We start from the raw sequence: 25,806 nt of genomic DNA, 5'->3' as shown, positions 1-25,806 counted from the left end.
ACAGTGACCTAGAAGTAAATATGCGGTTTATACTTTCACTAACTTTATTAATGAGCTTGTAAAACTTGAAAGTGTCTTACCGCACGTAACACGTAAATATTCTGTGGAATAACATTCACCAAAAGACTTCGTAAACTGTTGGGACTGACGCACCACAAAATTGTCCATTTAATCCAATCCCTAGACAATGTTATTCTGTCCTAAACTAATATGTCGCTGAAATTTTCTGGTCGATAGCGTCTATTTCTAAGAAAGATTGATTGAGATCACTGACACAAGCACACTTTGATCACATACAAATTAAATACATGTAACTGAGACATATAAACCGATAAAATATCTACAGGTTTTATTTAGCAAGAGCTGTTGCAACAATAAATAAGTATGCTTTAGTATTAGCTATTGACGATGGATATATGGGTAGACAGTGTAGCCTTGTAATATGGAAACGACTTTCAAAAAATTAGTAAATTTGTTTTATTGATAGCAATTTAGGTCTGTCTGAATTCAGAATGTCCTAGGTGGAACGTTATTTCTTAAGCAGTGCAATCAAAAAACAACTAAATGATCCCTGACTGAAATGGAGTTAATGTTAACAGTGAAGAATAACTGACGTTCTGGCTTGAAATAACGCAGCTGTATACAATTTCGACTTCAGGTTATTGTTAACTGATGATTGATATCTCTTTTGTTTCACGAGCATTTCTTCAATGCTTGAGTTCACGGTATCAACAGAACAAAAGAGTTTAGTCTTTATCCCTAGTGTCTTCAACAAAACTTTAGTTGAATCATAAGCGTAAGGATCAACACACTGTTATGTGACAATTACCTAAATATATGGCACTGAAGTTGCCCAGAAAGACTTCAATCTAATTTTGAAGCGTTACTGAGGGAGAGCTGTCTAACGGTAAATTTTCAACTGATTCGAATTATGCAAGACAACCGGTAATATTTGTCCATAGTCGTTCGTTTGGGTTGATGATCGGCAGATTTAGCCTATAGTGCTGTTGTTTGTTGTGGTCTTCAGTCCTGGGACTGGTTTGATGCAGCTCTCCATGCTACCCTATCTCCCAGTACCTACTGCAATCTACATCCTTCTGAATCTGCTTGGTGTATTCATCTCTTGGTCTCCCTCTACGATTTTTACCCTCCACGCTGCCCTCCAATGCTAAATTTGTGATCCCTTGATGCTTCAGAACATGTCCTACCAATTGGTCCCTTCTTCTCGTCAAGTTGTGCCACAAACTCCTCTTCTCCCCAATTCTATTCAATACGTCCTCATTATTTATGTGATCTACCCATCTAATCTTCAGCATTCTTCTGTACGACCACATATCGAAAGCTTCTATTCTCTTCCCGTCAAAACTATTTATTGTCCATGTTTCACTTCCATACATGGCTACACTCCATACAAATACTTTCAGAAACGACTTCCTGACCCTTAAATCTATACTCGATGTTAACATATTTCTCTTCTTCAGAAACGCTTACTTTGCCATTGCCAGTCTACATTTTATATCCTGTCTACTGCGACCATCATCAGTTATTTTGCTCCTTTACTACTTTAAGTGACTCATTTCCTAATCTAATTCCCTCAGCATCACCCGACTTAATTCGACTACATTCCATTATCCTCGTTTTGCTTTTGTTTATGTTCATCTTGTATCCTCCTTTCAAGACACTGCCCATCCCGTTCAACTGCTCTTCCAAGTCTCTGACAGAATTACAATGTCATCGGTGAACCTCAACGTTTTTATTTCTTCTCCATGGATTTTAATACCTACTCCTAATTTTTCTTTTGTTTCCTTTACTGCTTGCTCAATATACGGATTGAATAACATTGAGGAAAGGCTACAACCCGGTCTCACTCTCTTCCCAACCACAGATTCCCTTTCATGCCCCTCGGCTCTCATAACTGCCATCTGGTTTCTGTACAATTTGTAAATAGCCTTTCGCTCCCTGTATTTTACCCTTGCCACCTTTAGAATTTGAAAGGGAGTATTCCGGTCAACATTGTCAAAAGCTTTCTCTAAGTCTACAAATACTAGAAACGTAGGTTTGACTTTCCTTAACCTTTCTTCTAAGATAAGTCGTAAGGTTAGTATTGCCTCACGTGTTCCAATATATCTACGGAATCCGAACTGATCTTCCCCAAGGTCGGCTTCTACCAGTTTTTCCATTCCTCTCTAAAGAATTCGTGTTAGTATTTTGCAGCTGTGACTTATTAAACTGATACTTCGATAATTTTCACATCTGTCGACACCTGCTTTCTTTGGGATTGTAATTATTATATTCTTCATGAAGTCTGAGGGAATTTCGCCTGTCTCATACATCTTGCTCACCAGATGGTAGAGTTTTGTCAGGACTGGCTCTCCCAAGGCTGCCAGTAGTTTCAATCCAATGTTGTCTACTCCCGGGGCGTTGTTTCGAATTACGTCTTTCAGTGCTCTGTCAAACTCTTCACGCAGTATCGTATCTCCTATTTCATCTTCATCTACATCCTCTTCCATTTCCATAATATTGTACTCAAGTACATCGCCCTTGTATAGACCCTCTATATACTCCTTCCACCTTTCTGCTTTCCCTTCTTTGCTTAGAACTGGGTTTCCATCTGAGCTCTTGATGTTCATACAAGTGGTTCTCTTTTCTCCAAAGGTCTCTTTAATTTTCCTGTAGGCAGTATCTATCATACCCCTAGTGATATAAGCCTCTACATCCCTACATTTGTCCTCTAGCCATCCCTGCTTTGCCATTTTGCACTTTCTGTCGATCTCATTTTTGAGACGTTTGTTTTCGTTTTTGCCTGCTTCATTTACCGCATTTTTATATTTTCTCTTTTCATCAATTAAATTCCATATTTCTTCTGTTACCCAATGAGTTCTACTAGCCCTCGTTTATTTTACCTAATTGATCCTCTGCTGCCTTCACTACTTCATCCCCCAGAGGTACCCATTCTTCTTCTACTGTACTTCTTTCCACCATTCCGGTCAATTGTTCCCTTATTCTCTCCCTGAAACTCTGTAGAACCTCTGGTTTAGTCAGTTTATCCAGGTCCCATCTCTTTAAATTTCCGCCTTTTTCCAGTTTCTTCAGTTTTAATCTACAGTTCATAACCAATAGATTGTGGTCAGAGTCCACATCTACCCTTGGAAATGTCTTACAATTTAATACTTGGTTCCTAAATCTCTTTCATACGATTATATAATCTATCTGTACCTTTTAGTATCTCCGGGATTCTTCCATGTATACAACCTTCTTTTATGATTCTTGCACCAAGTGTTAGCTATGATTAAGTTATGCTCTGTGCAAAATTCTACCAGGCGGCTTCCTCTTTCTTTTCTTACCCCGAATCCAAATTCACATGTTATGTTTCCTTCTCTCCCTTTTCCTACTCTCGAATTCCAAACACCCATTACTATTAAATTTTCGTCTCCCTTCACTACCTGAATAATTTGTTTTATCTCATCATACGTTTCATCAACTTCTTCATCATCTGCAGAGCTAGTTGACATATAAACTTGTACTTCTGTAGTAGGCAGGGGCTCCGTGTCTATCTTGGCCACAATAATGCGTTCAATATGCTGTTAGTAGTAGCTTTCCCGCGCTCCTAATTTTTTATTCATTATTAAACCTACTCCTGCATTACCCCTACTTGATTTTGTATTTATAACCCTGTATTTGCCTGACCTAAAGTCTTGTTCCTCCTGCCAACGAACTTCACTAATTCCTACTATATCTAACGTTAACCTACCTATTTCCCTTTTTAAATTTTCTAACCTACCTGCGCGATTAAGGAATCTGACATGCCATGCTCCGATCCGTAGAACGCCAGTTTTCTTTCTCCTGATAACGACGTCCTCCAGAGTAGTCCCCGTCCGGAGATCCGAATGGGGGACTGTTTTACCTCCGGAATATTTTACCCAAGAGGACGCCATCGTCATTTAACCGTACAGTAAAGCTGCATGCCTCCGCGAAAAATTACGGCTGTAGTTTCCACTTGCTTTTAGCCGTTCGCAGTACCAGCATAGCCAGGCCGTTTTGGTTATTGATACAAGGCCAGATCAGTCAATCATCCAGACTGTTGCCCCTGCAACTACTGAAAAGGCTGCTGCCCCTCTTCAGGAACCACACGTTTGTCTGGCCTCTCAACAGATACCCCTCCGTTGTGGTTGCACCTACGGTACGGCCATCTGTATCACTGAGGCACGCAAGCCTCCCCACCAAGGGCAAGGTCCATGGTTCGTTGGGGGGCTGATAGTGCTAGAAAACGCAATTACCGTAGAACAAGATAAATTAAGAAAACACAAAAAATATTAAACACTGCTTCAGTACTTTATCGAACTTAAGCAAAAGATATTTCTGCTATGCGTAAGTAAGTTTCGCACTCATCAATAATAACAAGAGACTCTTGCCTTTGATTATGACGAGGAATGCTGTGTTGAGTACAAAATAACAATAATTATCTACATTTTTATGATTGTGAATGTAAATTGTGCTTGCATCAAAATTAATTGCCTCGGTTACACGAAATCACAGAAGTTACACAATCAGAAAATTTCTATTACTTATAAAATACAATTTACATTTTGTGAGGGTATAAAACACACAATGAACTATTACTGAACGTCGTGGGGCCCAGTTATGTGCAAAACAAACGAAAAACAAAGAGACATTATCCGCACCCATTTTCTCCTCCATTCACATTCATTTTTCTTTCCTTGCCAATGCTACAATTGTGTACGTTGTCTATGTGCTGCACCAGAACTACTAAACAGTATTTTTGGTACAGCGCAACTCTAACGAGTATTTCACTTTCCAGTGAAATTTGGGAAGTAGCATTATTATTTTACTGGCGTGCACATCAGGTATGTTTTATTTTTGTGACTGAAGCACTAATAGCTAAATTAGCTGGAGAACCAATTATTTTAATACATTTTCATAGGAGACATGAAGTGTATCGAGCACATGAACAGCAACCTATACTTTCAGAGTTACAGATGAGAAACCACCATCACATTTACTGTTCATAGTTAAAAGTAAAAGCGGAAGGTGGAGTTTCTGGTAATTTGTGGTTTTCTTGTGTAAGGTCATCTAGATATTTTCTGCGTAAAATAACACAAGGGCGTCAATGGGAGTCTGTTTGGTTTCAAAACAATGCGAGCACTGAAAAGACTTATTGTTGGCGGCCCATCGTTGTTCACGCTTTGCACGTTTCGTAGAATAATGTGCGGTCACGGGCATCTGCGTCGACAAGAAATGTGTCCGGGCTGTAACCATGGCGGAACGGGTGTTTTTTTACTCGGCGTGTGACGTATAGTGGCGGCCATATTTCAGGAAGACGACAGGTTGGCCATTAGTCGCACGCGCCCGCAAACAACGGAGGCCGCCTGTGCCAACCGCCTCTGCCAAAACACCGAGGCCGGTGCCAATGGTTCACTTATCGTCTCCTGCTTATTGGAAACTCCGGTTTTCTGTAGCACACCAATAATATTTCCCCTTACATCTGGCAGTGAATGTGAGCATAAACAAGCAGTCGTCACTGTCAAACTATTATATTTCCAACCATGGTCTTGAACATATATTTACCAAGTATATGAACTGAAGTCTATTTACGTAAAACTTAGCGATGAGACTGACGACGTGTATGCTTCAAGAATAAAATTTCCCAGGATACAAACAAATACTACTTGTCTCAAAGGATTGATATAAACAGATTACTTGACACGGAACAGTAAGCATACTTCATTAGCAAATGTAAATATAGCTATTTGTACTGTTAATGCCAAAATAGATTTAAGTCTTTATCCCAGCTGTGGACCATAATCTGCTCTAAAAATATCACTGTGGAGTAACCATTTTCAAGAACTAAAGAATAAAACAGAGGCTTCCATCCACTGAAGAAGGTACAGTTCAAAGTGTTGAGTGCCTTATTTTGTAATTATAGTGCAATTACTACTGGACCATGTTCAGCGGCACGATGCCTCAGTCTTATTTATTAGGTTTTGAAAATGGTTATCATGGACCGAAATGAATTACCAGTTGCATGGGATCGAGGTTCAAGGCTGCGTTAAGACATAAGCGCTTTCCTGGATCACAGTAAAATTTCTTGCAACTCTAAAAACAATCGTCATAAATTTTGGTTGCACCAACCTGATTTCAAAATCTCAAATGATATTTTCATATAATTAAATGTATTGTAACCAACGATATAGCTGATGAAGCCAGAAAACATCACTAAAGATTTTTTATTCACATACGAGTATCAGGTTCACACAAAATCATCAAGCTAAGACGAATGAAAAATAGTGGTTGAGAAAACCCTTTGGTCATCAAGAAATATAACCATTAGAAATATCCGTTACTAAAACTTTTTAAAGTGTAGGAGCAGGAATCGTGTTCAAAGTCGTTCTTTCTACCCTGATGAGATTTATATTGTCACGTCGGGACCACAGTAAAGTCCAAATACGAAGGCAGGGGCGTCAGTAAAGCACAGCTCTTACAACGGAAGACACATTTATAACTGACCCGTACCTACAGCCAGAACTGATCTCGTGGACGGAGGGTGCAGTTATTTAAGCGAATATCAAGCATTCCAGAGTGCAACTATTAATAATACCACGCAACATGCCAGATATACAAATACTACAAAAATGACTTATTTTAAGAACATTCCATAAATTATAAATTCGAAATAACAAACAATAGCTAGGGATTTGTTTAGAAACAGCTACCCGGGAAGCGTCAGCCAACGATGCCGACCACTTAACCACGCAACAAACATGAACATTAGCTGGCCGCATTGCATCCTCTCCTGGCTTAAGAGCGCCCCACTATTTCGGAAGTTCTCATCGGAGCCGAATACGTCACTCCGGTTCCACATCTTGTCACTGATTTTCTGCATGGTGGCACTGGTGGCTCGTCGCGTTTTTGTTATGTTTCTACATCCTCTTCACTAAGATGAGCTTCAGAGTAAGCCCAGCAGTCGTATCTTCGCAACCACCGAATGGGACTTCAGTTTCCTTGAACATACTATCGTCGATATGCACTTCTGGACAGTAGCTGGTCTTCATACATATGATATGGAAAACGTCCGTGCGCTTCTGCCCCCTTGACGAAGGTCTATAATCCTCGAGTTCATATATGACGTATGACATGTGACGAAGGATGTGATACTGCCCAAAGTGGTGTCGGCCGGTGTGGCCGTGCGGTTCTAGGCGCTTCAGTCTGGAACCGCGTGACCGCTACGGTCGCAGGTTCGAATCCTGCCTCCGGCATGGATGTGTGTGATGTCCTCAGGTTAGTTAGGTTTAATTAGTTCTCAGTTCTAGGCGACTGATGACCTCAGAAGTTATGTCGGATAGTGCTCAGAGTCATTTGAAACATATTTTTGAACCCAAAGTGGTGCTTTATTAAGTTCTTCGATAACTCTCTTTTCTGCACAGGCGAAAAACTCCACATATAGTCCGCGGGGCTGTATCTTACTGACTGGTGCCTGGCTTATGGCACTCTCGGTCTTTATCTTGAGGCATACTGGATCGGTATGTGAGCAAGCCCCTATGCTTACCCGGTGCTGCTGATGACATGTTTCGCTTAGGCATCCTATCGTCCGGTCGAAATAGTAACAGTGTATCGAATAATATTCTGCCTTGCGACTGTAGAACACAATGGACGGTGTAAAGCCTGAAGAATCTTCCTTCACTGTGTTGTTTGTGAACATCACTATGGGCGGTATTGTGTCTCAATATTTCTGTTCGACATCAACGGTACATTCCGCGGTGTCTTTCGTCCGTAGAGAGAGCCAATTGTCACGCTGTGGGTGACGCTGCAACGAATAATTATCTCTGATATTAGACTCGACAGGAAATCTTTTTCACGGTCATCGATCATCACACGGACTGCTCCATGATCAAAAATGATGTCTTCCACAAGGAATTTTGCGATTTACAGAGCTTAAGCAGTCGGCATAGTTTTCCTTTTTGAAAACTTAGAAGATGAGGTAGTATCACTGGCGTGACACACCTGCAGATAGAATTGGTATGCGATGCCCTGGAGGTAATTGTGGCACATGCTTCCATCGTTGACATTCCTTACACTGTTACGAACTGCCTTCGCAATTCGCAAATACGTACTGACTGCTTCTAATAAGAGGAAAACACAGGTTTGAATCACAGGTACAGTACGAATTGTTGATTGCCTTATTTTGTAATTCAGTGGCACGATGCCTCAGTCTTATTTATTAGGTTTTGAAAATGGTTATCATAGACCGAAATGAATTACCAGTTGCATGAGATCGAGGTTCAAGGCTGCGTTAAGACATAAGCGCTTTCCTGGATCACTGTAAATTTTCTTGCAACTCTAAAAACAATCGTCATAAATGTGGGTAGCACCAATTTGATTTAAAGGTCTGAAACGATATTTTCATATAATTAAACCAACGATATAGCTAATGAAGCCAGAAAACATCACTAAAGATGTTGTATTCACAAACGAGTATCAGGTTCACACAAAATCGGAAAATTAAGAGGAATATAAAATACTGACTGACATAACCCTCTTGATCATCAAGAAAAATAACCATTAGAAAAGTCCGTTATTAGAACTCTTTAACGTGGAGAAACAGGAAGTGAACTCAAAGTCGTTCCTTCTACCCTGATGCGATTTATATTGTTACGTCGAAACCACAGTGAAGTCCAAATCCGAAGGCAGGGGCGTCAGTGAAGCACAGCTTTTAGAACGGAAGACACATTTATAACTGACACGTACATACAGCCAGAACTGATCTCATGGACGGAAGGTACAGTTATTTACGCGGATATCGAGCATTCCAGAATGCAACTATTAATAATACCATGCAATATGCCAGATATACAAATACTACAAAAATGACTTATTTTGAGAACATTCCATAAATTATAAATTCGAAATAACAAACAATAGCTAGGGATTTGTTTAGAACCAGCTACCCGCAAAAAGTCAGCCAACGACGCCGACCACTAAACCACGCAGCATGCACAATAGCTGGCCGCATTGCATCCTATCCTGGCTAAAAAGCGCCTCACTGTTTTAGAAGTTCTCATCGGAGCCGAATACAGCACTCCGGTTCCACATCTTGTCACTGATCTTCTGCGTGGTGGCACTGGTGGCTCTTCGCGTCTTTGTTATGTTTCTACATCCTCTTCACTAAGAGTGGCTTCAGAGTAAGCCCAGCAGTCGTATTTTCGCGACCACCGAATGGGACTTCAGTTTCCTTGAACATACTATCGTCGATATGCACTTCTGGACAGTAGCTGGGCTTCATACATATGATATGAACGACGTCCCTGCGCTTCTGCTCCCTAGACGAAGGTTTGTAATCCTCGAGTTCATATGTGACGTACGACATGCAACGAAGGATACAATGCTGCCCAAAGTGGTGCTTTATTAAGTTCTTCGATAATTCTCTTTTCTCCACAGGCGAAAAACTCCAAATATAGTCCGCGAGGCTGTATCTTAGTGACAGGTTCTTGGCTTATGGCACTCTCTGTCTTTATCTTGGGCATACAGAGTCGGTATGTGAGCAAGCCGCTTTGCTTATTCGTTTCTGATGATGAGATGTTTCGCTTAGTCATCCTGAGTATCGTCAGGTTGACACAGGAACAGTGTATCCAATAACAATCTGCCTTGCGATTGTAGGACACAAAGGACGGTGTAAGCCGTGAAGTATCTTCCTTCACTGTGTTGTATGTGAACATCACTATGGGGAGTATTGTGTCTCAATATTTCTGTTCGACATCAATGGTACATTCCGCGGGGTCTTTCGTCCCTAGAGAGAGCCAATTGTCACGCTGTGGGTGACACTGCAACGTACAATTATCTCTGATATTAGACTCGACAGGAAATCTTTCTCACGGTCATCGATCATCACACGGACTGCTCCATGATCAAAAATGATGTCTTCCATAGGGAACTTTGCGATTTAAAGAGCTTAAGCAGTCGGCATAGCTTTGCTTTTTGAAAGTTTAGAGGATAAGATAGTATTAGTGGCGTGACACACCTGCAGATGGGATTGGTACGCGATGCTCTGGAGGTAACTGTGGCACATGCTTCCATCGTTAGCATTCCTTACACTTTTACGAACTGCCTTCGCAAGTTGTAAGTACGGACTGACTGCTTCCAATATGGGGAAAACACAAATTCGAATCGCGTTCCGGGAAGAGATTTTCATGTCTTGCAAACAGGCGACGATAATCCGTATTTGTAAAATAGTAATCCATGTCGTAATACTAAACACAGCTGAAATCTTCAGAGCAATGTCTTCTCCGTCAGACACGCTATAATGTCTCAAGGATATTGTAATGTGAAGATACAGACACTATAAAAGCCGACATTGTAACATTCAGTTCCTTACAGTAGCTCAGGTAATGTTTAAAGAGACGGTAGCTAATTGACAAGTGATTCTTGCGTCATCTGGTTTGCTCTAGAGTCTTCACGGATCCCGGGTGACCATACGTCTGAGTGTCGTGGATCACTGACTAGTACTCGAGAAACTGTTCCTGGCACATTGCTTCATAGTTCCACTTACAGAGTGTTCTGTTTATTAGTTGGAAACTGCCTTTCGTCGGTATCTCCACGAGCCACGTGTGCCTTATTATCGGTTCCTACTGCTCATTTAACTTCTCCATACTTGCTTTGCAGGAAGCTGTTCGCTGGCATCCCGCCAGGGGAGCATAACTGCTCCTTAATAGGGTTTAACCACATGCACGCTCTCTCCAAGTTTCAGTGTTTGCTTGCTGTTCAGCGAGGTAATTAAGGTTGCTCACCAAAGACTAAGTTCCTGTTAATCATGTTATGGATCAAGATCCATAACTCTGCCTACGACATTCGAAGAATTAATGGTTCCCTCTACCCTTGTGCTTGCGGGTTAGTTTCAGCAGAGCGAGCTGGTGGATTTGGGATGTATCACTTTCCATATACCTTGCCAGGATATTATTTTTGGGGTGTCAAAGTTTAGCTACTTCACAGCATAATTTCTTACACGTTGTAGCTCGCTGCAGGGGCAGAGTTTTAGCACGCTACAAGAGCAAGGGTCGTACAGAATCACTATTTGGTAAAGAACATTTGAGCCATAACTTTTATGATTTATCTGATAAAAGAAAACGAAATGGAAGCGAATGCTGCATGGTACAACCGTGTGCTGGCGACCATATTCAAATTCCTAGGACTTACTCTTAAAATACGGATGCTTTCCAAGGATGGGGAGCAGTAATCATATCGGACATCTACTTCTTATTTAAAATTGCTTTTGCATTACAGAATTCGATACAAAGTGAAAAATGTGAACCAACATCTGCACAAACATTCTTATCTTACTGAGGTCTTGAGCCTTGCGAGAGCTTCGCGGGTACCTCCCACTTTTGTGTTATATCTTTGACCCGTTGCTTAATAACTGAGGCATATGTTTCCCGCTAGGGGCTGGCTGTATAGTGCTTCGCGAGGACAACAGCTTGGTCACGAGCTACTTCTAGGAGGTTGGTTGAGCATCTACTACTGTACTACGTCTTGTGGGCGACTTTTAGCTGATAGCTCTGTGTAACGGCCGAGGGACTGTCTTCAGCAGTTGGTTCTGTCTGGGGTATCAAAGTGGACATGTTGATTGTTAACGGGTCTGCCTCACCGTTGGATGTGGCTGTTTGTTTCTTGTAGGGCAGTGGAGGGTCGCAAGTTGGAATTGGTTGGTTGGCTGGTTTGGGTGGGCGGATAAAACAGCGAGGTCATCGGTTCCATCAGATTAGGGAAAAGTGGGGAAGGAAGTTGGCTGTGCCCTTTCAAGGGGACCATCCCTGCATTTGCATGAAATGATTTAGGGAAATCACGGAAAACCTAAATCAGCATGGCCGGAGGCGGATTTGAACCGTCGCCCAGTATGTTAACTACTGCGCCACCTCGCTCGGTCAGGTTACAGTCCGAGTCACTGAATACGCTGCTTCGATTGGTGGAGAGGGGGCTTGTGGCGTTTTTATTTTCACCCAGGTAAGACGTGGAGACTATGGTGAGTATCTGCTGTAGAGCAATCAGACGCCGGCGAGCGGAATTTTTTAAAATCCTGTGTTTTTCTATAAGATTTCACCATCCTGACTATCGAGACACATTGCACTGTAACTTTTTCTAGTCTCGATGTGTGTGGGCGCATTGGTTATGCTATGTTCTCATCACAAGCAAGTACACTGACGAGACAAAACATTATGATCACCTGCTTGATAGCTTTTTGGGACATCGTTGTGACACAGTGTATCACCGATGCTGCGTATCATCGATTCTACAGTTCGTTGATAGGTTTTTGGAACTGTATGATACTTGGTGTCTACGCGCATATCCTGTAATTTTCGCTAATAACTGGCCGCTGGTTTGTGTATGTGGTGATGTTGTCCACTAGCGACGCACATGGCAAACATCGGATTCACATTAGGCGAACTTTCTAGACAAGACATTAACGTGATCTCACCATCAAGCTCCTCGAACCACTGTGGCACGATTCTGACTTCCAGACATGGACAAGTATACTTCTGAAGGTACATCGTTGACAGGGAAAACATAAAGCACGAAATGATGCAAGTGGGCCGCAGCTCACGTGGTGTCTTCGATTACTACCACATGTCCCATGCAAGCACAGGACAATGTCCATCATACCACAATACTGCTCCACTAGCCTGCGTCCGTCTGTGGCGCAGTGCACGTTTCGAGAAGACCTTCGCGTGGATGAAGGCGTTTGTGGAGACCGCCATCGACCTGGTGTAGCTAAAACGTGATTCATCAGACGAGCCTACATCTACATCTACATCCATACTCTGCACGCCACCTGACGGTGTGTGGCGGAGGGCACCTTGAGTACCTCTATCGGTTCTCCCTTCCATTCCAGTCTCGTATTGTTCGTGGAAAGAAGGATTGTCGGTATGCCTCTGTGTGGGCTCTAATCTCTCTGATTTTATCCTCATGGTCTCTTCGCGAGATATATGTAGGAGGGAGCAATATACTGCTTGCCTCCTCGGTGAAGGTATGTTCTCGAAACTTCAACAAAAGCCCGTACCGAGCTACTGAGCGTCTCCCCTGCACAGTCTTCCACTGGAGTTTATCTGTCATCTCCTTAACGCTTTTGCGATTACTAAATGATCCTTTAACGAAGCGCGCTGCTACCCGTTGGATCTTCTCCATCTCTTCTATCAACCCTATCTGGTAAGGATCCCACACTGCCGAGCTGTATTCAAACAGTGGGCGAACAATAGTACTGTAACCTACTTCCTTTGTTTTCGGATTGCATTTCCCTAGGATTCTTCCAATGAATCTCAGTCTGGCATCTGCTTTACCGACGATCAACTATATATGATCACTACATTTTAAATCACTCCTAATGCTTACTCCCAGATAATTTATGGAACTGACTGCTTCCAGTTGCTGACCTGCTGTATTGTAGCTAAATGATATGGGATCTTTCTTTCTATGTATTCGCAGCACATTACACTTGTTTACATTGAGATTCAATTGCCATTCCCTGCACCATGCGTCAGTTCGCTGCAGATCCTCCTACATTTCAGTACAATTTTCCATTGTTACAACCTCTCGATATACCACAGCATCATCCGCAAAAAGCCTCAGTGAATTTCCGATGTCATCCACAAGGTCATTTATGTATATTGTGAATTGTAACGGTCCTGTGACACTCCCCTGCGGCGCACCTGAAATCTCTCTTACTGCGGAAGACTTCTCTCCATTGAGAATGACATGCTGCGTTCTGTTATCTAGGAACTCTTCAATCCAATCACACAATTGGACTGATAGTCCATATGCTCTTACTTTGTTCATTAAACGACTGTGGGGAACTGTATCGAACGTCTTGCGGAAGTCAAGAAACACGGTATCTACCTGGGAACCCGTGTCTATGGCCCTCTGAGTCTCGTGGACGAACAGCGCGAGCTGGGTTTCACACGATCGTCTTTTTCGAAACCCTTGCTGATTCCTGCCGAGTAGGTTTCTAGTTTCCAGAAAAGTCATTATACTCGAACATAATACGTGTTCCAAAATTCTACAACTGATCGACGTTAGAGATATAGGTCTATAGTTCTGCACATCGGTTCGACGTCCCTTCTTGAAAAAGGGGATGACCTGTTCCCTTTTCCAATCCTTTGGAACGCTACACTCGTCTAGAGACCTACGGTACACCGCTGCAAGAAGGGGGGGGGGGGGGGGGGGCAAGTTCCTTCGCGTACTCTGTATAAAATCGAACTGATATCCCATCAGGTCGAGCGGCCTTTCCTCTTTTGAGCGATTTTAATTGTTTGTGATACACGCTACAACCTTAATGATCTTGAACCAACTGCAATCGTAACTGGCGACGTCATTGGACCAACATGTGAACACGCAGCGGTCGTCTGCTACGGAAAACCTTGTTCAACATTGTGAGCTGAATGGTGTGCTCCGAAACACATGTGTGTTCATCGGCATTGCGCTCTTTCACAAGAGGTGCCAAAGATCGCCATCTGTCCTAGATTACAGAGCAGACAAGACCCCAAACCCAACGATCTGTGAAGAGCCGTGGACGTCCAACCACATAGCGCCTAGTGGTAGTTTCACTGTCCTCCTATCTCTTTCCGTAAATCCTCATAGAAGTAGCACCCGAACATTCGACCAGTTTCACCGCTTTCGGGATACTCGTTCATAGCCTCTACTTAATAATAATCTGCCCTTTGAGAAAGTCTCTTATCTCAGTGGATTTCTCCATTTGTAGCACATTTTTTTCACTATGGTAATCCCCCCATCCATCCCTTGTAGGATTACGTACTTTTCTTACTGCGTCACGGGTCCGCGGTGTCACCAGGGGGCATCCAGCCTTGCTGTAGCCAGTGCTTATAATATTTTGGCCTATCAGTGCATGTTACTTCTCGTTAAATTTTTATACATTTCTGACTCACATTTGAATGGAGGGTTACCGTGTCAGTATACATGTCAAAGGCTTCTGAGCGGACATAGTCCATTTGTAATGCATTATATTCGTGTTTACTTTGTATGTAACATTCCTTGAGCCCAGTGGCAACGACAGAAGTACACTTCACTTTATTATTACTTAGCTTTCTGTTTCTAAAGTAGCACTTCAGCTTTAACTGGTATTTATATGTTTATTCTTGTGTCCTCTTACTCTGGTGGCCGTTTAGTTATTACCCTATGGTGTTCTTCTATTTTTTGTTCTCCTGTTTGAAGATAAAATATTTGATCTGCTTTGCAGATTTGCATTTGAGGTTTAATTCTGTGTGCTTGTGTAAGCAAATAATTTTAAGGTTAGAGACATTTGGTGTTTTCCAGGCACCCTCTTACTGTTTAAGAACTTTGACTTTCTGTGTTATTTAAAATCTTAAAAGACAGCCCAGTGAAGTGCCTTGTGTTTTTACAGATTTCTGTTCAAAGGCAGCCTTCCGTCATTTCTAAATTTTGATTGAAATGTAATTCACCACCCGAGCCCAATAGTTAAAGTCTGTTTTTCTACGTTTTGGTAATTTAATTTGACCACTATCGCAGTTAATTGTTAAATGCGAGTTTTTTTAATTTGGCTTATCTTGGTCGCCGACTAATAGTAACGATTTAAAATTGTATTTAAACTCATTGGTAGCCATCAAGGCGGTTAGTAACTGTGTTCCCATACTCTGTTACCTTTTAAGGAATCTAATATTTGGATTTATTTTTCATGTGTCATTTTTTCGTGCTCTCATTACTTTGAGAGGCCACTGCTGTTCAAAGGTGTTCGCGTGGATCATAAAGAAAGATAAAACTTTTAGCTGTTTTTGATGTAGACGCTTTTGTTAAATAAACTAATTCAAACTGTATCACATCATTTGATCCAACATCTTACCACTCATCTGATTCTGTGTACTGGCAGGGAGAAATTTTTTGCCTAGGTACTCTTTGGTTTCGATTTCAGGTCACAGCGAAGGTGGAGTTTGCCATGGACCGAAGAAGTACGCTGGAGGCATCATACCTAATCAAAAACCCGTTTCGTTATGAGTTTCCAATATGGGGCATTGTGGTAGAAGGCATCTTGACAGAATTATATCACCGCTTATGCAGTGCAGTGGACTGCCGCCTCATTATCACAACAGAGACCGTCGGTGAGGTAACTGATACCTGCGACGTGTGCTGGCAGATGCTAAGCTCTGACAATCGGGTGTGCCCCTATATGAGCACAGGTCTCAAGGATCCACGAATATGCTAATAATTTACGTAAATCCACCCAAATTTAGTGTGTCGTGCTGTTCGATGAAGCCACCATCCTTCAAATTACCTATCTCTCAACTCGGGGAAAATCAAGCGAAACTATTACTGAAGCTCCCGAGAAAGGGAAATATTTGAGCTCGTTCCGCAGAAGCTTAATGGAGGGAATATTGTCTGGTGGAATTCGAAATGAGTTTGCCAGCCGATAATTTTTACTGTGTCTAAAGGCATGAGGCGCCATTTATGTGGTACATTGACGATGTTACGGTGTCTATGTCGGCCTTTGCATTGCTACATCAGACGCAGAGGCAGTCAGTCTTTGGAAGGTATACATCCAGAAGACTGGTCACGTATCCTTTACACTAATAACTCTGACACTTTTGCAGAACATGACAAGCTGACGGCGACAATCGAAAATGTCCTTTTTAGTGACGAAAACCACTATGGTGTTTAGTATGTAAGAGCTCCTTGACAGTGGATAGGCCCCACAACAAAATGGATCGAATCGATCACACTTTGTGTGAGGCTGTCTGGTACCACTGGACCGGGTGAAGCGAACGGAGCTGATGCCATAACGTGGCAGCCCGCAGTAAGAGTTTACAGGACCTGCTGAAGGCTTGGAGTAAAGTGAAAGCGATTTGTATGTCTGGCTTACCTTTCGTTTATTGTATTGTCAGTAATGAAGCCAGTTGCGCCTTTTTGGACTCAGACAGTACTATACCCTTACTTGATTACTGGTGGTATAACAGGTTCCTTTGGGTTGGTGAACTACCTCCTCTCCAAAATGTCGCGCCATTAATGGAGACTTGTTGCCTGTCTAGGGGAAAATCTGTGTTAATTTAGAGATCTGGAGTCTGTGATGGCAGTTGAATTTTACCTTTGTAAGTGGTTTGTGTAACGAAGCGTGTGATATTTGGGAAACGTGAAGTTACCGGTATTTTAGATAATGTTAGAAGATAATTCATGCTTATATTTCACCCTTTTAAGAAGTATGAGTTACGTAATAATAGCTACTTTCAACAGTGTGTAATGTTAAAGAAGTGGCTCATTTGACCAACAAGGACGTTTGGGGGTAGCTGGAAGCATTGGAGGTGTATCCTGACGTGCTTACCGACAAGTTATGGGTCTCTGATAACACTGAATAGTAAATCTAGTTTACCTATTAACCCCTGTCCTCCCGTCCTCCTACTAGTTGTTGCCTCCTAATATGAGGGAGATAAGAATGACTGGCGACCAACTTTTGGTGAGTGGTGTGGTAGGTAAGGCCCCTCAGTCTGCCAATTCACCTCTCATTCGTTATTCGTGCCTATACCTAATTACCACTCGCTGAATCAAAAATATGTATTAGAATTGATGACCTTACAGGACCAGCATAATTGTTCTACGAGAATTTTGGGAGGTCATTATTACACCATATTAGATGTTAATCAAGCTTACCGTCAAGTGCCGCTGACCGAAGAATGCAAGCATCTTATGGCGTTCTGCTGTGATTGGAATCTTTTTATAATAATGACCTGTTCAGACTAACTACCGGAGTGGCGGTGCTGTCGCGGTTGCTGATTTTCGTGTTATTTGACCTGAAGTTTAGATGTGCGTACTGTTTCTTGGATGACTTTGCCATCTACAGTATAACCTGTTATGTACATCTGGATCATCTCCGGCAAATCTTGAAATGTTTGTGTTATGGTAGGCTGATAGTAAAACAGTCGTAGGCGAGCCTCGCATGCAAGAAAATTTAGTTTTTGGCCCAGGCAGTGTCCGCTAGTGATATTACCGAACATTAGGATCACACAATAGCTATTTATCAGTTCCTTCTGCCTAAAGGCAAAAAAAGCATATCACACTTTATTGAAGTTGTAAATGTTTTCTTCAGTTTACTGAAAATTTTGCGCAACTGGCCGCGCGCTAAATCAGATCCGCCGTAAGAACGAAAACTTCCAGTGGACTGTTGGTTTCTTTCGACGCTTTAAAAATAACTATAGGTAATGGCAGTTTCTTCTCAGTTTCAAATTTCGACCATGAGTTTATCTTAGAGACCAGTGGCTCCTATCCTGGAATAACGTCCATATTATTCCAAGACTATGAAAGAGAAAGGAAACTGATTGCCTATGATTCAAGATCCCTCTCCGGCGCTGAGAGCAAATACTCAATTTATGAATAAGAGGCACTGGCAGTCCTATCTGCGTTGGAAAAAAATTAATTTTACTGAAAGCGTAAAGCTTTTCGACAGGAAACCAGTAACAAGGCCTTGACAGTGCTACCCGGGCCCTGTAAGGCCCCAAGATTGTAAGATGGCGACTGAGGATTTCGGCTTTCCCGTCAAAGGTGAGGCACGTCAATCACGTGGGTAACAAGATAAATGATGCCCTCAACCGCATCTTTCACCATGAGCCAGAAGTACCCGAGCACCCTGGAGTGGAGGGGGGAGGGGGGGAGGGGGGGGGGGGAAGAGGATGCAGATGCCCAGTTAAGGGACAGCAAAATACAAATTATGGATAGTAATGTGTTACCAAGGTGTTATGTCAGCAAGGGCATGCTGTGTTACTACGCTGTGTACCCGCACTTGCTGTGATGGGAAGGACAAGATTCGTCTCCCTGTTTTCAGGTAGTTCTACCATTTATTATGCGGAGGACTTACAGGGGTTCATGAGAGTGTCATATATAAATCAAGGAGCAGTTAACCATACCGATTTTCAAAGGTGATGTAGGGAAGACAGTCGGGAAACGTCAAGAGTGTAGGATGACTGAGATCAGTCTCCTTGACGTCGATTGTACTGACAGAAGTACTGTTGACTTTTATTACTATATGGCTTTTTACATGTTCGGCACCACATCGGCATTAACTGGTATTTACACTTTGATTCTTGTGGCCTCTCACGCTAGTGGCTATTAGTTATTTCTCTTTGATGTAATTTTACTATTTGTTTTACTGTTTGAAGACTACATATTTGATCGGCTATGTATATTTAAAATTCAGGATTAATTTTGTGTGATGATCGAAGTAATAATTAAAAGCTTAAAGACTTTGGTGTGTTGGAGGCCGTCTCCTACTGTTCACAAGCCTTGCCACTGTAAGTAATTTGATATCTTTAAAGTTAACCCAGTGGAGTCCTTGTTTCCTGTTGCTTTCTGGGTTTTGGTAACTCAACTGAAACATAATTGACCACCTGAGGCTAAAAATTAAATTCCGGCGTTCTGTATTTTGGTACTTTAATCTGCCCGTAGTCACAGCTGGTTGTCAAATGCCATTGTTTTACATTTTCCCTACCCTCGTTACTGAATAATTGTAACTATTTTCAAATTCCATTTAAACTCGTTAGTTCCCATGATGGCGCTTAGTTAATTACTCTGTTTCCTTATTCTATTATCCTTTAAGACGGCTAATTTTGTCATATGTTTGGCACATTTTAATGTTTGGGCCTTTACTATTATGAACCTTATCGAGTGCGGAAATGTTAACAGTTAAGAGAGCTACAACTAGTTGATTTTGATGTTTGATGTTATTGTTAAATAAAATAATTGAAATTAAATGAGACTGCTTGATGAAGCACCTTACCACACATCAGCCTAGTCCCCTATCGTTTTAGGCCCCTTACATGCATGTGAGAAAGGGATGCACGACAACATTCGCATAAGGGTCGCTATGGAAAGCTCTTCATACACATTTGGTCTTGAACTACATTAGGACAAATATACTTCTTATAAACAGGTTGCAAACACAGACAGAAGTCAGAAAACAAGAAGGGAAACCTGTGGTACCAAACTACGACAGATTTTCCAAAACTGATACTATGGAAGCTGTTATTCGTAACGGTCGTTTGCTTGAGATCTCTTCGGTTAAGGTGGTTGCTGTTGAAATATCACTGTTCTGTGAATGCAATTCTGAGTACTGATCATAGTGTGAGCACACGAATAATTAGAACGAAAAGCGAAACCTGACAACGCCATCTTACGTTTCACTTGAAGTAAGCAATATTCACATTCAAACATTAATAAAATGACAGTTAAACACTTCCTACTCCTGAAGGTGCTGATCCCTTCATGTTTAACTGCGGTTTAAATTACAAATCGCAACCTGAGTGCATACTGAATCTCCGTGCTCCTGATTATCATCCACACTCACCGAGCCCTCCTTCCAGAGTGAAGCCCCACCGATTCTTAGCATGCTTTCTCTGGATACAATGTCTAGAGTCAGTTCTTTAGGCTGATAGCCAATCCCCTAGACCTAACAGGCAGTGAGAGGACATGGGTCAAGCTGCGGTGTCAAGATAATTGTAGGTGGCCGTTGCCTCGGTCTCACTTCTAAATAGACAGAAAGACCTGAGCCTTCCATAATGCGAGGAGGTATAAGAAAAAAAAGAGAAAGAAAAAAAAAGCTTTTGGAAGTTTGTGTAGTAAGCTCTTCTGCCTCTAGGCGTGTATAGCGCAACTCGTTGCCACTTTAGTGCCTTCTGGTTTGTCGACCTGGCTTGTTCTGTTCATGTGCAGTGATTGTTTTTCCTAGGTTTGTTTCGTTTTTGTTTCGTTTCTTATGATGGCAAATATAAGTGAACAACGTGCAGCTGGGAAATTTTGTTTTCTGTTCGGTAAAATGCTGCTTAAACTAATTTAATGTTTAAAACAGCTTACAAAGATGACGCTTTGGGAAAAAACTCAAGTGTACGAGTGCTTTGCTCTATGTAAAAATTGCGACATATCGATTGATGGCAAACCTCGTTCTGGACATCTATCAGCTGCCTGAATCGATAAATATATTGAAAAACTTCGAGAGCTTGTGCTCACAGACCGTCGGCAGCCAGTTGATCAACTGCCACGGAATAGTGGATTATCTTGTAGAAACGATTTGTTGCAGACAGGAAACTGGTATTTCCACCACTACAATGAACCTGCAAACAATGCCGTAACTGTTAGATAATTTTTGGCTGAAAATGGCATGGTTCCACAGCCCCACGCATCTTCCTCGCCTGACCTGGCTCCGTACGACTTTTTCTTATTTTCACACATGAATAGCGGCATGAAAGGTCACCATGTTGACAACATCGAAAAAGTAAAGAAAAAAACGAGGTAGGACGGTAAGCCATTTCTAAAGATGACTGCAAAAGATTTTCGAACAGTGGAAGCACCGATGGGATAAATGTATTGATTGTAATAAGGAGTATTTTGAAGGGAAAATATTACTTTGTAAGCAATTTGAAAGTATATAGCGTTTAAAAATAATACCTGTTTGTTTTGCATACGCCTCATACCTCACGTTGACTATCAAGTGGCCAATCAAACGGTGCAAATTTTAGAATGGAAGGATAGTTCGCGTTTTCCGGCGAATCTCAAGCCCGCCAGCCTTGTTTCAAAGGGAGCTAACAGACATTTCCGCATCACCCCACAAAAAAGAAAGAGTGCCTTAACTTGATAATTACAGATCCATGTTCCGATTACATGCAGGCACCAAAACTAGGACTTGGGATGTTGGGAAATTCTGAGGTTGCTTATCTCAATAAACAAATGAAAAATAAAATAAAGGAAATGACCCATTTAATTTCTCCCCCAAGCATCACCTTCTGATAATAATAACATACTGACAGAAGCCGAGTTACATCAAATAAAAAACACACAAAAACAAAATAATGGAAGCGTATGGAAACAATGTACGCACTTCAGTGTTAAGAGTGAATTTTCAGTCATGCCGATGGCGAACTACTGTTCCACGGACTAAGTAACCAGCATCATTAAACTGCGAGAGTAAAGATGGACGAGAGTACTTGTATTGCCCTCCGCATATTTTGTTTACGAGGACAGCGCTCCTTCGTCCCAGGAAGCGAGGAGACTGGCACAAAGCTGTTCCCATGTGACTGTGCAACTGTCGACTGGTTGCGATGGCAGTGTCAACAACCTGGTACGGGGAAGCAGCGACACCAGCAGCAGAGGTGAGTTCCTTCTTGAATAGATTCTGGAGAGAGGAAGCTACAGATCTTTATTACGGATAAGTGATCTACCGTGAGGAATAGGAGAAGAGAAGAAGCAAATTAAATCACTGTAGGGTCCATGTTAATAGGTAACTACGTAAAATAATGGCAGGTGGCCATGGATCTGTCCTCATCTGCGTAATTGTTAAGTAAAATAATTTGTTGCGTAAAAGTGATCTTAAACATACCATGACCAACAGGAGTCATAGTAAAATGTACAACAAATATAGGAAAAAACCTAGCCTCGCACTATGCATTCGTTAAAATTTCGATAGAAAATCCAGTGAATTTAGAGGAGGAGGGAATTAGTGTTTAACGTCCCGTCGACAGCGAGGTCATTAGAGTCGGAGGACAAGCTAGGATTAGGGAAGGATGAGGAAGGAAATAGGTCGTTCCCTTTCAAAGGAATCATCGCACCGTTTGACTGAAGCCATTTAGGGAAATCACGGAAAACCTGAATCAATATGGCCGGACGTGGGTTTGACCTATCGTCCTCCCGCATGAGAGTCCAGTGTGCTGACCACTGGGACACCTCTCTCGGTGAGTTTAGAGGACATCGCAGATGAAGTGACGTCTGCCATCATGATCTGGTACTTACAGAACCGTCAAATCGCCAAGAAGTGCAGAAACAGGTGTATTCCTTAGTTGAACAATGATCTCGAAGTGCAGAGGAAGCAGGTTGAAAGACTGTTAAGTTCTGCAAGAAGGAAATGACAATGGGCAAAATGAGAGGAGTACTTTTGCCAAGTACAATCATGCTTTTAAGCAAGCAAAGCAATCATAATACAATTTATTTGGTAATGAGGTGTAAGGTGCAGCAATGATTAGCCTTCAAAATATCCTTATAAGGATTGCAACCAATCCAAGAGAAGAGGCACGTAAGGAGGTAGGACGGTGGGTATACAATAACAGTGTATGACGTTGGATGTGCTCGTCAAGACCACATTCCCTCGTTCCACACTGACAGGTGACAGGGAACAAGATTCCGTCCCTTCGAGGTACTGGTTTATTGTTCTCCAAGAGGAGAATTGCGAACCTATCGCAGAACGTGTTGACTTAAAAAAAAACTCAATGGGCCATGGGAGCATTTCAACCGTTCAAGACACAAGGCCCAATGTAATTTTTTCAGCTCGACTACAACAAGGAGAAAGGGGATTGATCATACTCTCGTGCAGACTGTTTATGGTTTGTCTAGCAACAGGAGTCATTCCTAATGCTTGCAATAAATTAAAGGTTGATTTTATTACAAAGCCAACGAGAACTTCCATATGCAGACGTTATAAGACCAATCAGTCCGTCCTGGTTTCTTTTAAAAACATTAAGAGAAATGGTTAATGAGCTTGTTAGGGAACAGAGGCTGAAATTGGACCTTTCTGGTGAGGCTTAAACTAAATAAAACACATTAAAAGACTGGACGAGGGTTTTAAGTATACACCACGTAACAGTTGACAAACTTTATTACCATGAAAGAAACACTGTATGTATTAAAAGAAATAATTTCTGAGGTCAGCAACAAACACATTAAGCAGAAAGTTAACAAAACGGGAACAAGAGTTTGGATGTAAGCAACAGCTATAAAATGAAACAGGACCTTTCATCAAATTATAACTCTTTATAGACACGCTCATAAAACTGGAAATTTCAAATGTCAAGCTATGACCAAATTGTATTATCATTAAGATTGTATATATTTTAACAAAGGGCAGAGCTTGGGAGAACAGTAACGTGCAAAAGTAAGTCAAATTTAGTTTTCCATAACCTGTGACAAGAAAGTTACAAGGTTGTCCCACTGGGCTGATTTAACATTTAAACAACCATGAAACTAGGGTGAAACGGCCTGAATTAATAAGGAAAAAGAAGTATGAAATGTCAAGACTATGTGCTGCCTCTATGTCCGCAGTGGGAAACCAATGCCGGAGCTGTAGATAATCTTAGAATTCCATAAGTGAAGTAAAAATTTATATCTGGCACTGCGGCCTCTTCTCCCACGCCTCCCTCATTTCCGTAAAAAAAATGGAAAAACGGACGTTCAGTATCGAGGCACTCCACTCCGCGCAAGTAGCAACGCCCGACCGGAATGTTCGGCAGATATAAATCCCTAAGTTACATGGTTTAAACGACGCAATGCAGATCATATGCTTTTCCCATTACAAGATATCACTGGCCACACCAAACACAGTAAATACAACCCAAGAGAGTTTTCACAGACCCTTTAGCCCACCTTTCTCTTTGCAGAATTTCAGAAAATATACTGCATACCACGCCACATGTCAATTGACACAATAATTGAAGTACAGTATCATGTGAGACCCCCAGAGCGTTAGCATGAAATTCCGATTTAACAGGATGCCACAAAACTGATTCCATCTCGCTCAGATTCTCCACCGAAAGTTGCTTAATACCCTTGCGCAAAAAGTCCAAGGGGTGAAGCAGTTTACCAAAGGTACCTCCAGCTGATTGTTGAACTCTGCCTCGTGATGACTGGGAGCTGTGTGATGTCCTTAGGTTAGTTAGGTTTAAGTAGTTCTAAGTTCTAGGGGACTGATAACCATAGATGTTAAGTCCCATAGTGCTCAGAGCCATTTTTTTTATTGTTGAACCACGCCTTCCACTTGGCCACGGCTTTGAAGCATTACTTCGGCAGAGTCCTGATCGTCACTTACCGTTCCAATACCTCTAAACCCAAATGACTTACACTAGCTAGTAAAACCTGCACCTCCGCATACAAATCTTGAGCGAGTTTATCTGTTGCGAACGAAAGATTCAACTGCTGAACATTGCTGACACAGTTGTCTCGGTGAATTGGTCTGGCTTGGATCACGTAAATTTCTATACGGGTAGGGTGACTGGTTTCTAAAACGTCTACATTTTGGCGAAAGGCCATTACGGCAGTGTCGCAAGCAGCTAGTGTGGCATTTAACTAGCCTACGGCGTCAACGGCGAGGAACAACGAGCTGTCAAAGACTGTACACAAATTAACTACTAACTCACCGACACTTCCATCAGAATAATTGTCGTATCCTCGCCCCATGGGCCAAATGATCTTTCTTAAGAAGGGAAATCCCAGGATATCCAAGCGAGGCAAGCTTGACAATACTCATGCAGATAGAGGAGAATTAATTACAACAATAAATTACAATTAGCAAATACAACAAAAACAGCAGAGACTAACAATAATAACCCAGGGAATTGTGAAGATAAAATAGCGAAAATTCTCTGTCTAAATCCAGCAAACTACTCTCTTAACTACCATAGCGATCTGATCTTTCAGAGTGTGGTTTGACAAAAATAGAAAAACCTGAAATGACTGTGTCAGGGTTACAGGTACACATCATTCATCATTCGACAAACTTTATTACTATTGATAAAACAGTATATACAGGGTGTTACAAAAAGATACGGCCAAACTTTCAGGAAACGTTCCTCACACACAAAGAAAGAAAATATGTTATGTGGACATGTCTCCGGAAACGCTTACTTTCCATGTTAGAGCTCATTTTATTACTTCTCTTCAAATCACATTAATGATGGAATGGCAACACACAGCAACAGAACGTACCAGCGTGACTTCAAACACTTTGTTACAGGAAATGTTCAAAATGTCCTCCGTTAG

This window comes from Schistocerca piceifrons, chromosome 7 (genome assembly GCF_021461385.2).
Source record: "Schistocerca piceifrons isolate TAMUIC-IGC-003096 chromosome 7, iqSchPice1.1, whole genome shotgun sequence".
Classification (NCBI taxonomy): Eukaryota; Metazoa; Arthropoda; class Insecta; order Orthoptera; family Acrididae; genus Schistocerca; species Schistocerca piceifrons.
Note: the sequence above shows the minus strand (reverse complement) of the source record.